This window comes from Panthera onca, chromosome D3 (genome assembly GCF_046562875.1).
Source record: "Panthera onca isolate mPanOnc1 chromosome D3, mPanOnc1 haplotype 2, whole genome shotgun sequence".
Taxonomy (NCBI): Eukaryota; Metazoa; Chordata; class Mammalia; order Carnivora; family Felidae; genus Panthera; species Panthera onca.
The window spans coordinates 72603531-72620052 of record NC_138350.1 but is presented as its reverse complement, the minus strand read 5'-3'; positions in this window follow the sequence as shown (position 1 = coordinate 72620052).

The following is a 16522-nucleotide window of genomic DNA, read 5'->3' as shown; positions in this document are numbered from 1 at the left end:
CGATGCACCTGATACGCCCGATACAATCTCCCAAAGAAATATGTTAATATTTGTTACAGAACAGATGGTATTATTACATTATCATAAGCATAGTTGCATTTATTATTTAAGGATAATAAAAATTAAAATCTCAGGACGTCGAGGTGGCTCAGTCAAGTTAAACGTTTGACTCTTGATCTTGGCTTTGGGTCATGATCTCACAGTTCATGAGTTTGAGCCCCGGGGGGGAGGGGGGGAGAGAGAGGGCAGGGGAAGGGGGGGAGAGGGGAGGAAGGGGGGGGGAAGAGAGCGAGAGAGACCCACATTGGGCTCTGCACTGGCAGCAGAGAGCCTGCTTGGGATTCTCTCTCTCTCTCCCTCTCTCTCTGCCCCTTCCTGCTTGTACTCTTGCTCTCTCTTGCTCTCTAAAAATAAATAAACATTTTTTAAAAATAAATAATAAAAAAAAATCTCTCAGCAGATTTTTCTTGTTTCCTGTTTTCTTGTTTCTTGTTTCCTAGCCTACTCCACAGGAAAGTATTCCCCTTCATCTCCATTTCCTTTGTCTTTGGATTTTGCCTCCCCAAGAAGGCTTTCTCTGACCATCCTAACTAAGATATCCTTCCCCTCACTGTTATTTTGTTTAAACAATGGCACTTGTTTGTTTCCTTCATGGTAAATATTTGCAATTACATATGTTTACTTGTTTGTTATTTATTTCTGCCACTAAACATACATTCCATGAGGTCAGAGATTTTGTCCTTTTTTTAAGTTTATTTATTTATCTTAAGAGAGAGAAAGAGAGAGAGGGAGCACAAGCAGGGGAGGGGAAGAGACGGAGAGGGAGAAAGAGAATCCCAAGCAGCCCTGATGGCAGGGCTTGAACTCACGAACTGTGAGATCATGACCTGAGCGGAAATCAAGAGTCAGTTGCGCACACAACTGAGCCACCCAGGTGCCCCAGGGATTTTGTTCTTGTGTCATATTCTCAGCAGTACCTAGTACAATGCCTGGAGCATACTGGGTGCTCAATAAATATTTGTCCCATAAAAGAATGATGGAAAAACAATCATGTCATAAAGAACCAGCCCAACCGAAGAGAAACAAACATGATGGCTTAGAAGTAATAAGACTGAAAATGAATCAATGAAGATTTTAGATTCAAATTCTTAGTTAGTGTTAGTCTACATTTGTTTTTTATTCAGAGGTATAAGAAAGTACATAATTGGCCATATATTTACTATTTTATTCAATTCTTACCAAAAAAAACCCCACCTTTTTTCAAGTATGTGTTGTTAACCTCATTTTACAGATGAGTAAACTGAGGCTCAAAGAGGACACTAGCTCAGGTGGAAAGTGACAGAGCCTGGTTTTGTTTGTTTGTTTGTTTTTGTTTTTGTTTTTACCACTTCATCCCTGCACTCTAATAATGGAAGCCCCTGGAATAATAGAGGAGAGAAAACAGCTGAGAGAGAGAGATTACGGCACAATAGTTTTGCAGAGTAAGGAGATGACAGGTGACAAGACAGTGAAAACTCGCCTCCCCAGAGATCTGAAAGCTCTGAGGTAGTGTCCTCATTCCATGTATGAAGACACCCAGGCTTGCTCACTCAGGGCAAGTAATTTGCCAAAGTACTTCTGTCTTGGGTTTCTCTGTAGGTCAGCAGTGTTTCCTGAGAATACCCTCTCTCTCTGGCTTTCTCCGCTTTTTCCTTTGGTCTTTTCTTTCTCTGTAAGGAAGCTGTTTAAAAGGTACAAAGACCACCCGGGAAAAGACAATGCCACTGCATTCACAGAAATAGGATTTCGCCTTCAATACAGGCTGAGCTGGGTGCTTTACAATCAGGTTTGCATGCATGTATATGAAACCCTCCTTTGGAAACTAGAGCAATGGCCCGGAAGTCTTCAGGAAATCAATCTGTTGCAGAATTTCCTGTAGAGCCAGCGACCTCCCTCAGTAAACGCGAACCCCAGACTGATGCCAGCTGCAAAACCTTCGCTGGTGGTGTGTGGGCGCCATCTGGTGTCCAGAGGCAGGCTGGCTCCAGCATCAGACCTGTGGTTTCAGACTTGACATTCTAACCACAAAATGCCATCAAAACTGTTGAATCACTGTATTGTACACCTGAAACTAATATAACACTGTATGTTAACTATACTGGAATTAAAACAAAAAACTTAATTAAAAAACACAGAGCCACCTGCTCAGGTTCTATGAATTTCTCTATTAATAATGCATAAACCAATAATATCCATTATAACTGTTAAAAACCTCAGTTGTAAATCTGATGTCCATATTTTTTCTCTACGCTAATTTTATTTTATAGCTGCGGCCTGAGTCTTATGGAGGCATAGTTCATCTATTTCTTTTATGTCACCTCCAATTTCATTCACTCAACTAGTATTTGTTGAGCACCTACTGTGTGTGATACACCATTCTTGGTACTGCAGAAGAAACAAAAATGAATATGGAGGAAAAAAAAAAAAAACAAACCTCTGCTCTCAAGGAGTTTCCACTCTGGCAGTGGAGATAAAAAAAATCTCGACAACTTGGGGGAGAAAAGTCAACACTGCAAGTATTCCAAGAGGGATTGCCGGAAGCTAGAAAAATATCTAGATAGAGGTCCACTCTTTTACAGCTGAAAGGATCACGGAGGTTTTATCAATGTGGGCACTAGATCGCTTGTGGAAACCACTGCCCTGACTGGGGACAGAGGTCCAGCATTTCTCTCCTTGAGACCGGTGGGCTCAGCAAGGAGAGGACCATGTAGGTGAAGACGGGTCTGATACACTGAAACCTGGGAGCAGAGGGAAGTAGGAGGGACCCAATAACACAGAGAATGGGGAGGAGAAGAATGCAACTCAGGCACAACAAAAACGTCCCCCATTTGTGACAGGATAATCCCCAGGGGCCAATGGGGGGCCCCTCCCTCCTAATCCAAGCCAAGAGTGACTCAAATACCTATGGGTTCCAGCTGCAGCTTTATCCTCCCCCACCAAGTGGACTGGAAGACAGTGAACTAGACATCTGGATTCAGGGGTGCCTCCCTAAGGAGGAACAGAGGCTCCCAACCTCTGCACTGACGGTGAGCTTAATCGGAGCACCTTCTTTCCATTGCTTTCTGATGAGAGACCACTGGTACAGTAATGGTCTTCTGTTTATTATTTTTTTAACTGTTATTTATTTATTTTGAGACGGGGGGAGGGGAGCATACGCAGGAGAGGGGCAGAGAGAGGAAGAGAAAAAGAATCTGCATTGTCAGTGCAAAGCTGGATACGGGGCTCAGACTCAAAAATCGTGAGATCACGACCTGAGCCAAAACCAGGAATCAGACACTTAACCAACTAAGCCACCCAGGCGCTCCCAGTAGTGATCTTTTAACTGGTACAAGTCTTTTAAATGGTACGAGTCAGCTGGGGCACAGAAAGGCTTTTGGGGGACACACAGGCATGGACACTAGATCCCCAATTTCCATGCCTTTTCCTAAAAGTGACAACACTAAGCAGCTCTCTGATGTGGACAGGGCCTCCTGTCACTACCTCTTTCACAACCCCCCTTTCCCTCCTCACAAAGGAAAGACACAGCCTTCCCCAATCATATCCAGAAGCACTGTCCCAAACTGGAAACACTTCCAGGTCACTGAAACCAGAGACAGTTTGAGAAAGCATCTCCCCTGAAACAGAACCATGTGAGGACAAAGCAAAGCGAGTTAGGTAGGAAACAGTGGAGGCAAAGCCTTACTCATCCAGGGTCATGCTGAAGGCAGTCTCCAGCCTTTGTATTCTCTTCTTGCTCTTTTCCCTCTACTTTAGGATGAGAATTCAGAACTGGGATGGCTGTCACAGGCATGTATTTGAATGGAATTGAAAAAGTTTAAAAAGAAAGCCTTTGCCAGAAAGAAGGTCTGATTTGGCTATTTGAATTGACGAGGAATTTTTTTTTTCAATTAATTACATGGTGGGCATATTTTATGAATAGCTAACTTAAATCTGCAGTATCAAAAAATACATATTTGAAGCACATATATAATATGCAATAATCTGGTAACTGCATCATTTATGACTATTTAAAATTATAATAAAAAATTTTTTAAACATCAAGGAGAAATGCAAGAGGGGCAATAAAAGTTTCCAAATGACTTAGAGGTAATGCAAGCAAAAACAAAAACAGAAGCAAAACAAAAAACAAAGAGAGAGAAGTACTGTGCTATAAACTAAAGTAAAAGTCACCTAAGTCAAGTCCTGGTTGTCATTTTTCAGTCCTTGAACCCAGACCCTCCACCTGTGTGACCTGTGTGCATTATAGGGCCCTCAGTCCTTAACCACATGTGAATAACCCAGCTCTTGTACAGAGGTCCTTCTCAGGGCTCTGGAGGATGAGGGCAATTCAGAGTCTCCTTCCTGTCATTTAACCCCAATTTGAGATCTGTTGTTCCTTTATAAACACTTTCTACAGTATATATTGTTTCTTTGTCTCTCATTTATTAATCTAATGTCCTTTATTAGAGACCAGATAGCCATACCATACCCGTCCAGCTTTCCTCCCCATTTCTCTTCCTTTGATATAGCACAGTGCACCCAAACTGCATTCCACAGAACACAAAAGCTAGTAATCGGTGTTCCTCTAGAAGAGATTCATGGTGTAAATATGGGGAATGCTGAATACGCTTCCTCCTAGAGATTCACAATCTATATTAGCCTTGTCTCCCCTTCTATCCTGCTGGGACCATGTCTGTGGTATTCACCAGCATACCTCGTCCACCTGATAGGTGCTCAGCGAATATGACTTGAATAGATCAGGACACTGGAGACCCAGAATGAAAGAATCTATTAAGAACACCTGTTCAACTCAGATACCACCTCACGCCAGTCAGAGTGGCTAAAATGAACAAATCAGGAGACTATAGATGCCGGTGAGGATGTGGAGAAACGGGAACCCTCTTGCACTGTTGGTGGGAATGCAAACTGGTGCAGCCACTCTGGCAAACAGTGTGGAGGTTCGTCAAAAAATTAAAAATAGGTCTACCCTATGACCCAGAAATAGCACTGCTAGGAAGATACCTATGTTTTCACTCTTATGTGGATCCTGAGAAACTTACCAGAAGTCCATGGGGGAGGGGAAGAAAAAAAAAAAAGAGGTTAGAGAGGGAGAGAGCCAAAGCATAAGAGACTCTTAAAAACTGAGAACACACTTTTTGCAGGTGACATGATATTATACATGGAAAATCCAATAGACTCCACCAAAAGTCTGCTAGAACTGATACATGAATTCAGCAAAGTCGCAGGATACAAAATCAATGTACAGAAATCAGTTGTATTCTTATACACTAACAATGAAGCAATAGAAAGACAAATAAAGAAACTGATCCCATTCACAATTGCACCAAGAAGCATAAAATACCTAGGAATAAATCTAACCAAAGATGTAAAAGATCTGTATGCTGAAAACTATAGAACGCTTATGAAGGAAATTGAAGAAGATATAAAGAAATGGAGGGGCGCCTGGGTGGCTCAGTTGGTTAAGTGTCCAACTTCAGCTCAGGTCACGATCTCATGGTTCGCGAGTTCGAGCCCCGCATCGGGCTCTGGGCTGATGGCTCAGAGCCTGGAGCCTGCTTCCGATTCTGTGTCTCCCTCTCTCTCTGCCCCTCCCCTGTTCGTGCTCTGTCTCTCTCTGTCCCCAAAATAAATAAACGTTAAAAAAAATTTTTTTTGAAAAAAAAAAAAAGAAATGGAAAAACATTCCGTGCTCATGGGTTGGAAGAATAAATATTGTCAAAATGCCAATACTACCCAAAGCTATCTACACATTCAATGTAATCCCAATCAAAATTGCACCAGCATTCTTCTCGAAGCTAGAACAAGCAATCCTAAAATTCATATGGAACCACAAAAGGCCCCGAATAGCCAAAGTAATTTTGAAGAAGACGACCAAAGCGGGAGGCATCACAATCCCAGACTTTAGCCTCTATTACAAAGCTGTAATCATCAAAAGCTGGTATTGGCACAAAAACAGACACATAGACCAATGGAATAGAATAGAAACCCCAGAACTAGACCCACAAAAGTACAGCCAACTAATCTTTGACAAAGCAGGAAAGAACATCCAATGGAAAAAAGACAGTCTCTTTAACAAATGGTTCTGGGAGAACTGGACAGCAACATGCAGAAGGTTGAAACTAGACCACTTTCTCACACCATTCACAAAAATAAACTCAAAATGGATAAAGGACCTGAATGTGAGATAGGAAACCATCAAAATCCTAGAGGAGAAAACAGGAAAAGACTTCTCTGACCTCAGCCGTAGCAATTTCATACTTGACACATCCCCAAAGGCAAGGGAATTAAAAGCAAAAATGAACTACTGGGACCTCATGAAGATAAAAAGCTTCTGCACAGCAAAGGAAACAATCAACAAAACTAAAAGGCAACCAACGGAATGGGAAAAGATATTTGCAAATGACATATCAGACAAAGGGCTAGTATCCAAAATCTATAAAGAGCTCACCAAACTCCACACCCGAAAAACAAATAACCCAGTGAAGAAATGGGCAGAAAACATGAATAGACACTTCTCTAAAGAAGCCATCCGGATGGCCAACAGGCACATGAAAAGACGCTCAACGTCGCTCCTCATCAGGGAAATACAAATCAAAACCACATTCAGATATCACCTCACGCCAGTGAGAGTGGCCAAAATGAACAAATCAGGAGACTATAGATGCTGGCGAGGATGTGGAGAAACGGGAACCCTCTTGCACTGTTGGTGGGAATGCAAACTGGTGCAGCTGCTCTGGAAAACAGTGTGGAGGTTCCTCAGAAAATTAAAAATAGACCTACCCTATGACCCAGCAATAGCACTGCTAGGAATTTACCCAAGGAATACACGAGTGCTGATGCACAGGGACACTTGTACCCCAATGTTTATAGCAGCACTCTCAACAATAGCCAAATTATGGAAAGAGGCTAAATGTCCATCAACTGATGAATGGATAAAGAAATTGTGGTTTATATACACAATGGAGTACTACGTGGCAATGAGAAAGAATGAAATCTGGCCCTTTGTAGCAACATGAATGGAACTGGAGAGTGTGATGCTAAGTGAAATAAGCCATACAGAGAAAGGCAGATACCATATGTGTTCACTCTTAGGTGGATCCTGAGAAACTTAACAGGAACCGATGGGGGGGGGGGGGGAAGGAAAAAAAAAAAAAAGAGGTTAGAGTGGGAGAGAGCCAAAACATAAGAGACTCTTAAAAACTGAGAAGAAACTGAGGGCTGATGGGGGGTGGGAGGGAGGGGAGGGTGTGTGATGGGCATTGAGGGGGGCACCTGTTGGGATGAGCACTGGGTGTTGTATGGAAACCAGTTTGACAATAAATTTCACATTTAAAAAAAATAATAAAATAAAATAAAATGAACACCCGTTCAATATTACTTAACCCACTGTTTCCCAGATTATTTCACCCCAGAAATGTATGTGTGTGTTCACTAAAATGGAATGCACGGATAATCCCAGAAACAGGAGTAAACGGTCTTGTTCTGCTAGGGCTCCTATGGCCTATTTAAGAATAGTTCCTTCACCTGGCACCCCACGCTGCCTTGGGAACACTCCAGCTCATGGGTACACAAAGGAACACAGGACTACCCGTCACCCATATTTTACAGGCTCCTACACTTACCTGCCACATAGGACTCTCAAGCCCCTCAAAACGTCCTTATGTATTTCCTGAGACCCCCCCCCCCCAGGACTGCCTCAAATGTACTAATAGGTGAGCCCAATCAGCTATCATGTGGAGACAAAGCCAGCATCTCCTCTCGTGTCATAAGGCACCACCATACCCACTGGGAACTGCCTCCTCTGGAAAGCGCCTGTCATTCCTTCCCACCACGGCTGCCGTCACTGGTCACGGGTTCGCCCGGAACCAGTGATTCTGCTGCTGGGTGCTATCCTGTTTGCCAGGCACTGCAACATATGCTGCTGACCAACACCTGGCCCACCGTGCTGACGTTCTGGAGGCTTGAAAAGCCAGAGATGCTCTGCACTCCCTGGAATCCTCGGTGCCCTTGCATTCCATCATGAAGTGGGGAGATCCGCTCTCTCGCTGGCAGCTACACCCTGTTAGTTGCCTGCCGAAGGGGTGCTCAAGCCCTAACAGAAACCGGCTTCTGCTGTAGCCACCCACAGGAGACTTTCCCAGAAGACACACATCTGAGCCCCAACAATGAATACGAACCAGCCCCAAGCCCGTGGACAGCCCTGCACCTCCTTCTATCCTCCCTGCAGAGCTCTTCTCTCCTGTTTCACCTCCCACCTGCTCTGCAATCAGGCTTCCACTCCACCCCTCCGTGGAGCTGCTCCTGAGAGGGCACCAGTGACCTTCCAAATGCTGACATCCATGCATTTGTCATCCACAGCTCCCTGGACCACTCCACGGCACTTACCTCCCCCTGATAACTCCCTCACCTTTGAGCTGCCTCCATTGTGTCGGCTTTCCATCTTCAGTTTAGCTTCATATGCATGGCCTCCCATACACACCTCCCAAAACTGCCCTTTTTGTAATGGCAAGAGTGATTTTCTTGGCCTTGACACATTAAGGACCTAAGTAGCACATTCATGAATTTAAATCTCTCCAAGTTCCAGATCTGTATGTTCAGCTGCCCGACATATAAGTCCATTTAGAGTTCCACAGGTACTTTCCACTTAGCATGTCCAAATCTGTGCCCACACTTCCCCTCACCCACCATGGCTGCTCTTCCTGTATTTCCTATCCGTTCATTTACTTAGAACTCCTTCAATGTGCTTTTCTACACATTAGTTCACCCTTCCCAACAAACTCATGACAGCATTATGGTTAACTTCCAGATTTTCAGAGGGATAAAACTGAAATTGAGAAAGGTGCCATAGGGGCACCTGGGTGGCTCAGTCAGTTAAGCATCCAACTCTTGATCTCGGCTCAGGTCATGATCTCACAGTTGGTGAGTTCGAGTCCTGCATGGGGCCTCATGCTGACAGTGCAGAGCCTGCTTGGGATTCTCTCTCTCCCTCTCTCTCTGCCCCTCCCTGGTTTGCGCTCTCCCTCTCCCTCTCTCTCTCTCAAAATAAATAAATAAACGTAAAAATTTTTAAAATAAAAAAAAAGGAAAATAAATTTTCTGAAGTCCCACAACTGATAAGGCACAAAGCCAGGGTCTGGCCCTGGTTCTAACTAACACCAAAGCCCATACAATATAAATGGATGAACGGAGGCCTGAAGCAGCAGAACCACAATCTTCACACACACACACACACACACACACACACACACACACACACATCCCTTTCCCAATACAATGTCTGAAACAGGAAAGGTCAGCAATAAGTGTCTGACCTTGCATTACTAATCTGTGTTTAATGTCAAATATAAGCAAGGCTCTGCGCCAAGGATCAAGAGAAAAAGAATCAAACAACCAAACGTGGACTGTGCTCTCAAAGAGTTACTGTCTTATTTAAAGAAAACAACACAAGCAAGATTCAGGAGAGGGAGACTGTCACCACTATTCTTTAACATTATTCCGTGAGGGCTAACCAGACAAGGTTAAAAAAACAAAACAGAGAAAAAATATTGGAGAGGAGGAAAAAAAAAATCATTATTTGCAACATGATTCATATGGCTGAAAAATCCAACTTTAAACATTTTTCTTAGTATAACTGGAGTTCAGCAAAGTAGTCATCAGGGTAAAATTAAAACATCAGGGTAAATAATTTTCCTAAATGTCAAAAATAATCAACTATAAAATATGAACAAAGTAGCCTTTTTAACATAAAATTAAAAACATATGGGGCGCCTGGGTGGCTCAGTCGGTTGTCCGACTTCGGCTCAGGTCATGATCTCACAGTTCGTGAGTTTGAGCCCCACATCGGGTTCTGTGCTGACAGCTCAGAGCCTGGAGCCTGCTTCGGATTCTGTGTCTCCCTCTCTCTCTCTGCCCCTCCCCTGCTCACTCTCTGTCTCTGTCTCTCTCTCAAAAATAAATAAAAACCATTAAAAGATTAATTAAAACAATCATGTAACTAGTTCACTTTTCTGTGGGTGGCTCAGAGGAGCAGCTCTTCTGGCCTTGGCTGGGCTCGTTCATGCGTCTGCGGCTGTCAGCTACCAATCAGCCGATACCTTAGGTAGGGACCAGCTGGTCTAAGATAACCTCGTTCGCACCTCTCAAGTTGGCTTGCTGTCAGCTTGAGTGATGGAAAAGCAAAAGGCCTCATGCGTCTCCTCGCCCAGCAAGCTTATTCACAGGGCGGCTGACAGAGCAAGAGCAGAAGCACGAAAGGTCCCTTACAACGTCTAGTCTTGGAACAGACACGTGGTCACCTCCACTCCATTCTGTTGGTCAAAGAGAGTCACCAGGCCAGCCCCAGACCGACTAGGTGGAGACCACCGCCTCCTGGGCAGAACTGCAATACCACAGGGCAGAGAGGGGAGCCTACTGGGAAGGGTGGGGGACCGTAGCCAGTTTTGCAAGCCACCACACATATTAAGCCTGAATACTCTCCCGATTTCGGAAACATTTCAGTGTAATGATAAGATCACAGAAAACGTCGAAGAAACTATGGATAAGCATTCATATGAGGAGGGCTGAGCCAGACAACAAAATATATATCCCATAAAAGAAAAGGCTGACACAGTGGACTATCTAAGCACTTAAAGCTTTCCTGACCAGCGAAACACTACAAAAAAAAAAAAAAAAAAAAAAAAAAAGATAAAAAGTAAACCGGGTGCAATGTTTAAGACTAAGAAACGGTTAATTCAAAAAGACCTTTTATAATCGGACAACAAAAAATAGGTAAAGGATAATTCGTAGAAGTAAAAATCCCAAATGATCAATAAAGATGTAAAAAGATGTTCATCCTCAATAGTAATTAAAGACATACAAACTCAAACAGTAATATATAAGCCTTTGCCTATGGGACTGGCGCCAAATTTTTTTGATGATAACGCCAAGCGTTTTCAAGGGTTTGGAGTCAAGAATTAACACACTGGTGGTGACAATGTGAATTGGCAGAATCCTTCTGGATGGCAGGTGTGGCCATAGCAGGCAAAAATTTGTGTCTACTCCATCCCAGCTGTTCTCTCCCCGCCTCCCCACGAGGCAATCTACTAACCGGGCATCACGTGTTCTAAGGCACCCCTTACCTGTCTGGCGATCCCGTCCGGCCCTCTCTGGCCCTCAGCTGTCAGTCTGCGGCCCCCATCGTGGTGTGTTCCTTTTCCGCCACGTCCAGCCCCTCCAGGGCTTGACCCTGGGCTGACGTGGCTGGGCATGACGCCCTGTCGCTGTCGTCCTCCCCCCACCCAGGCCCCGGTCACCGAACAGACGCCAGCGCCCCCCCCCCCCCCCCCCCCGGAGGAACAGGTGCCGCGCTGGGCACGCAGCTCACGCGCAGAAGCAGTTCTCACGGCAGGGAGCCGCGCTTTACGCCTGGCCTGGCTCCACGGTGTCCACCCGCTCAGGGGCTTTCGGCTTCCTGGACTCTTTGAGGGAGGCAGCCAGAGAGCTCTGCGGACTCCCGCTGCCTGTTCCCGTCCGGACACTAACCGCAAGCACCACGCGGCCTACACGCCCGCGTAGGGGGAGAAAGGAGCCAGCGTGTTGTCAGCTCTCGCGAGAGTTCTGAGAGCTTCCCCCAGCTTCTTCCCACCTAGAAACATTCCTGTGCATATCCATATGCAAGACCGGCTGGGGTGAGATATGTGTGGGGTGGCAAGTGTTTTCCCCTGTTAGCTAGGATGATTATTGAGAAAGTGACCTTTGGGCAAGGTGTAAAGAAGTTGGAAATCTGGCTGGAGTGATCCATGCAGAGGGAACCCCCCGTCGAATGCCCGAATGCAGAAGTAAAGACAAGAGAGTTTGAGGCTCAGCCCAGAGGCTGGTGTGGCTGCAGTGGGGTGACCAGGAGTGAGGAGGGTGGTGCGTGGAGGGGGTGACCATGGAAGAGGAGGGGCATGGAGGCAAAGGGGACATGGCTGACAGGGTGTGGATTGGAAGGGTGTGTCTGGGGTGTGCCACTTTGAGGGGTGTGCTGGAGGAGACAGAACGTTCCCCCTGTGGGCGAAATGGGGAGCCACCGGAGTGTCTGAGGAAAGAATGACACGATCTTACTTAAAAAAGGATCCCTCCAGGGGCGCCTGGGTGGCGCAGTCAGTTAAGCGTCCGACTGCAGCCAGGTCACGATCTCGCGGTCCGTGAGTTCGAGCCCCGCGTCAGGCTCTGGGCTGATGGCTCGGAGCCTGGAGCCTGTTTCCGATTCTGTGTCTCCCTCTCTCTCTGCCCCTCCCCCGTTCATGCTCTGTCTCTCTCTGTCCCAAAAATAAATTTAAAAAAAAAAGTTGAAAAAAAAATTAAAAAAAAAAAGGATCCCTCTGACTACTTTGTTAAGAATAGACTGAAATGGGAAAGAAAGCCAAGTTAAGAAGCTCCTGAAGCAAGACAGGAGAAAAATGAATAGTGGCTCAGACCAAGGTGGTAGCAGTGGAGGTGGTGAGAACTGGTCAGATCCCGGATTTGCTGACAGAGGGGATGGAGGGTGTGAGACAGAGAGGAGGCAAGGGTGACCCTGAGGGTCTTGGCCTGAGTAATCGGACGGTTAGGGTTGGCCATTAACCAAGATGAAAAGGGCTCAGGTGGAGTTGATTTAGGAGAGACCATCAGGAATTCACTTTTGGTCGATGTTTATTAGACAAGCAAGTGGAAATGTCAAGTGGACAGTTGCATATTAGAGTCTAGAGTTGGAGAGGGAGGGTCTAAAGGACCACCTGAGCTGTAACTTCAAAATCTGAGTTGACTTCTTTCCAAGGAATATTCCCTGCCTTTGAGGCCAAAAGAATAAGTTGCAAGAGTGGTGATACATCCTATTGATTTTCTTGATACTTCATTAGCATTTGAAGTTGACAAATTCAGACAGCCATTGACTTTATCTCTGTATAGCACATGAAGATGAATGAATTTGACTAGTAGTTAGTAAAAAGATGATCTACAGAATTACAGAGCTACCATTATAAATTTTATGCTGCAAAGGGACCCGGAAAAATTCTTTATAAAATCAATTGCCCAAACTTGAATGGATCAAAACCTTTGTGTTGTTTCATCTAAGCTATGTTCTAATGCAGTTTAAATCTCCCTCAAAAAAAGTCATTTACCTATTTTATAAAGTATTATTTCATTTCTCATGGACAAGCTCACTAGAAGAGGGGAAAAAATCGTGAACAAATTACCAGCCAACCAAACCATCCCTTTATCAAAGCTGCTACTCCTGTTCCCATACCATGTCCCTCCACTGCTCTCTCCCGAATTGGAGAGGAAAGTGAGTCCTGTTTGGAAAAGCATTGCTGTGGAATCTACCCCAGCTGGTGTAATGGGAACCTACTACTCTCCTGCTAACTGGGGGACTGGGCTGGAATGGTTTGGAGACAGGAAGAGAGTGTTAAAAGAAAAGATACTGCAGGGGCAGAGTGCACTGACCCTGACCTCCTCTCTTCTTAGCTCTCAGTTCTTCCTGTTATTGAAACCCAAGCTCAGCTGCTCTTCACTAGAAAACCAACAGAAACAAGCATTGGTTAGAAAGGAAATGTTGCTTTATTCAGGAAGCTGGCAACCTGGGAAGATGGCCGACTAATGTCTGAAGACCATCTCCAAAGTCCCAGACCAAGCAGGAACTTTTTAAGGGGGAGGCACGGGGAAGTGGTGAAGGTCAATGTGCAGGGTAAGCATTTGATCTCAAGCACACTTACTGATATCAGGGATGGCTATTTTCTAGTGCAGTCACGTCTGATCTTCTGGGAACACCTGGTTCCTTGCTTCCCCAGGATCAGTGTTCGGTTGAAACCTCAAAGAGGCTACAAGTAGTAGAAACTATAAGCTAACAGGCACAGGTTAATGAGTTAGAGATATTCAGCCCTTAGGCTGCTTGGAACACAGTTACATCCAGATAACTATGTAGAGCTGAAAAAGCAGGGACAACCTCAGCCATCAAAGGCCACCACGAGAGTCACTCTATGTACATGTCATGGCTGTCCACACCGAATCAAGGAGGTGATACATAAAAGCCAACGGCTAATCTGAAGAGAAATGAAAGAAAAAATTAAGCATAAAAATTAAGGAAAGGAGCCACGATACGAATGAGTTTCACAAAATATAAAGCTGAGCAAAAGAAGTCAGGTACAAAAAGGCACATATAGTATGATTCCATTTACGTAAAGTTCAAAAATAGGCACAAATATCTATCATATTGGGGGCAGCGACTGAAGTTGCCGTCACTAGAGCACTTGACTGAGCTGCTGTTGGATGGGCATGTCCAGTTTGCAGAAATCCATCAAGCTGTAAACTTAGGATGTGTACAGTTTTCTCCATGTATGCTACATTTCAGGAAGTTAAAAGTTAAAAACCTAAGGGGTGGTAGAAAAAAATATAGGCTAAAGTAGACCACGGCTGATTAGAAAAGTATCCCATCCAAAGGCAAATACTTTATGGAGCACATTCAAGGTATCTCATCGGAAGAAAGACCTCTGCTCCAGCCCTTGATCAAGTCAGGAAATTTAAATTTTTTTTAAATGTTCACTTATTTCTGAGAGAGAGAGGAGGAGAGGGGCAGGCAAAGGGAGACAGAAGATCTGAAATGGGCTCCATGCTGACAGCAGTGAGCCCAAAATGGGGCTCAAATTCAGGAACCATGAGATCATGACCTGAGCTGAAGTCCGATGCTTAGCCGACTGAGCCACCCACATGCCCCAAGTCAGGAAGTTTTAAAACAAACACTAGACTCATACTTTTCCCTTTTGTGTGTTCCTGCTTCTCTCTGTCCTGTGGCTGTCTGTATGTTAAGAATTTTTTTCCCTCACCCGGGCCAGGTGGGAGATCTATACTATAAACCTGTAAGCCCATCTCCAATTGTTTATTTTATAAGATAGAAGAACAGCTCATCCTGGCTAACAGTAATTTTTTCGTCTCAGCTTTTACTGTCTATAACTCATTATGCGCAGAGACAAATAGTCTACAAGGATAATATCATCTGAACAGTGCTAAAACTCCACAATACTAGTAATCATTCTATTTTTCATTTAATTTATTCCTTATGGTACTAACACCTACAACACTCTGCATCCTTAATACCAAAACAAAAACAAATTTAAAACTCTGCCTCTTAGCTGTTCAGTTTCCCAAAAAGAGGGACAAAAACAAAATAAAACAGCAGTGGTTACTAATCGCTTTCTATTTTTGGGGGGGTGATCATTTAGATTTTTTAAATCTTGTCATTGTCCTGACATCCAAAGTGGGCTTTTGGATGTGTGCTAATTCCCTGTCTGACATTGTGTGAGTCCAGGGCCCCCTCACTACTGCCAGTCTGGTACTGTACCCAGTCTGGTACAATACCATCTAGCCTGCACACCACAGTTCACTTCTTTTCAGTTGGAGCTACTCCGCCCTCTGAACCAAGGAAAAGTCTGAATACATCAGGCTAAAATAATAATGATGGATTTATTGCAGCAGGATGAAGTTGGGCATTACTGAACCAAGATAAGAGATCTGAAAGACGCCTGTCGAGGCCATTTTGGGTTTCTTGTTAATATTATCAAAAAAAAAAAAAAACAAACCAGATCAAAACAGTCTTATCTGGATGTTTAAACTTCAAAGACTAGAATGAAGCCTCACACCCCACCCCCCAAAAGCAGGTGCAAAGAAATTTTATGAGAGTCTTGAAAAATCTGAGAACAAATGACTAAGGTTAAGATCCTGGAATGGGAATCACCAAGGCGGTTGTATTTTGCCTTCTCTGGAAATAACAGAACTAAGATAGATTTGCTTCTCTAACTTTTTTCATATCTGTTACTATAGACTTCTGAATATAATCTGAATGAATAAACATTCTTTGAATCCTCATGAGAAGGGCTGACTTCATCCAGGGAAGGGTTCAGAAAGGAAGAGAAGTACTTAACTGAATAAGAAACACATAAATTACTAATTTTCAATATCTTACCACAGTGCTAAGCACATAGTAAAGGCACAGTTTTTTTAAAATAAGCAAGAATCTCATAAAAATGAGCATTAAGTAATATTTTATTATTCCACCTACGGGAGGCACCTAGAATAGACAAATTCTTATAGACTAATAATAGAGGTTACTGGAGCTGGAGGGAGAGAGGAAGGAGGAGTTAGTATTTTTTAATTTTTTAAAATGTTTTTTTATTTGAGAGAGAGAGAGAGAGAGAGAGACAGAGTGTGAGCAGGGGAGGGGCAGAGAGCAAGGAATCAGAGAATCTCAAGCAGATTCCACACTGTCAGCACAGAGCCCCGACGCAGGGCTCAGGCTCACCAACCACGAAATCATAAGCTGAAGTTAGACGCCTAACCGACTGAGCCACCCAGGCGCCCCGAGTTAGTATTTAATGGGGACAGTTGCTGTTTGGGATGATGACGAAGTTCTGGAGATGGTAATAATGGGTGCGTAACAATGTGAATGTACTTAATGCCATTGAATTTTACATTTAAAAATGGCTGAATGGTA